Source organism: Stegastes partitus, unplaced genomic scaffold (genome assembly GCF_000690725.1).
Source record: "Stegastes partitus isolate 25-593 unplaced genomic scaffold, Stegastes_partitus-1.0.2 Scaffold851, whole genome shotgun sequence".
Lineage (NCBI taxonomy): Eukaryota > Metazoa > Chordata > Actinopteri > Pomacentridae > Stegastes > Stegastes partitus.
Window position 1 is genome coordinate 362,171 of NW_007578582.1, and position 1,985 is coordinate 364,155.

The following is a 1,985-nucleotide window of genomic DNA, read 5'->3' on the forward strand; positions in this document are numbered from 1 at the left end:
GGGATTAGAGAAGCGCATATGGCTGCGTTTGCATAATAATGGCTGTCGTGTTGTGAGAAAGCGCCGTGCAAATTAAACGTGGCATATCGCTACCAATCAGGCAGTTATGGCGGTCTGCGTCGGCGCCATAGACTCAACACAGAAGTATGAATCAAGCTGATGAGTGCTGCGTTTTCAAGCTGTAAGGCAGGGGTGTCCAGTCCTGGTCCTGGAGGGCCACAGTCCTGCATGTTTTAGATGTTTCCCTTCTTCCAACACACCTGATTCACATGATCAGGATCATTATCAGGCTTCTGCAGAGCTTGATGATGAGCTGATCATTTGAATCAGGTGTGTTGGAAGAAGGGAAACATCTAAAACATGCTGGATTGGGGCTCTCCAGGACCAGGATTAGCCACCCCTGCTGAAAGGGATTGATCATGCCAATGCTTTGCAGCACTATATACATAAGATTTGGGTTTATTTACCTCGAACAAAGGACTTCGACATGAAGCATCCCGATTTTCTGCACTTTTGAGTCGTTCTGGAGTTCGAGTGGTCGTAACATCTTGATTTGAACCCCACTTACAGGTCGGCCATCTTGTTACCTCCACAGCAACACTGTCCTCGTCATTTGAATATTTCACAGCCGTCCTCAAAGTGTTCTTCAGTCCTGCCTCTCCAGCGTCGCCCCACTCAGTTTTATTCGCTGCTTTTAGGATCAAAGTGTTTCTCACAGACGTGAGCCAGATATCCTCACAAAGTCCCGTCGTATTCTGTGAGCTCTTTGTTTTATTTTTTATCTCCTGTTACTTGTATTTTAGAACAAGCAGAACCTCCCGTTACTGAATCTGCTGTAGCTCGGCATGTCCATCCTGCCTGAAGTGCCTGTCTTCGTTTTGTTCTATCGTCTGCTGCTCTGGATTCGTTTCTGCTTCATCACTAAAAATCACCAGTTTTTAAAAAAAGAGAGAAAAGAAAAGAAAAGCGCCTCCAGATGTGTGATCAGGTCGTTCATTCAGGGAAGGTTTGTGAAACACCGCTACGCTTGTTCATGTGCGGGCGTCTGACATCCACCGTTTTAATTCACTTTCATTTTGTTTGTTGGTTTTGTAAATTTGTTATATTGGTTTTGTCACCTGCTTCTGTTTTAACTGCAAATAAAGTTCAATAAACACACCGACAGCGTCTCGTCAGTCTCTACAAGCTAAAGACAGAACTGGGTAGAAAGGAGGGGGCAGCTCTCCTACCACCAGCCCCGCAGCTCACTAACTAACCTGCTATCTCGCATGTCTGACTGTAACAACAACAGCTCTGCTGCCGAGGGAACACGACTGTTTAGTGGCTCTGAGCTGTTGCCAGGCAACCAGCAGAGGCTCCAGGAAGTTCCCGGCCAAGAAATAGTCCAGAACACTTCCCTCTGATCAACAGGGCGATAGCAAACCAGCATTTCTGGGCTGCTTGTGCGTGTGTTAAACAGACATAGCGTGGTAATTAGTGAGGCAGACTTAACGCTGAGCTAACGAGCTGCTGGGCGGAGCTTCAGATCGACCAAATACGAGGTAAATGTGAGCCGTGTTCAGTCATCTCATCGAATGGATTTAGAGAAAGATGATTGGACTTTACAGATTTAGTTTGATTTAAAGTATTACAATTGGTCCAGCACACCAACATGACATTAAAACTGTTAAAAGAAATGAGATAAAAGCAGCAGAGCAGTGGCATCGACACCTACAGAGGCCTGAGTCCTCCCACCGACTTGTAGGCATCACGGTTTGTAGCCCAAGATCACATCAGTCAGCTCATCGTTCTGTTGACATTCCATTTAAATATTTGAACTTCTCCCCCCTCAAACACAGATTCAAACTGAAAGTGGAACTCAGACCCAGAGATAACGGAGATAAAGGAGGTTTGGCACTCAGACGGGACTCGTTCCAGGTTCAGGCCAATTCAAACAGACACCAACCACTTGGTTTAAAGAAGTCTGAATCACTCAGAGCACAATT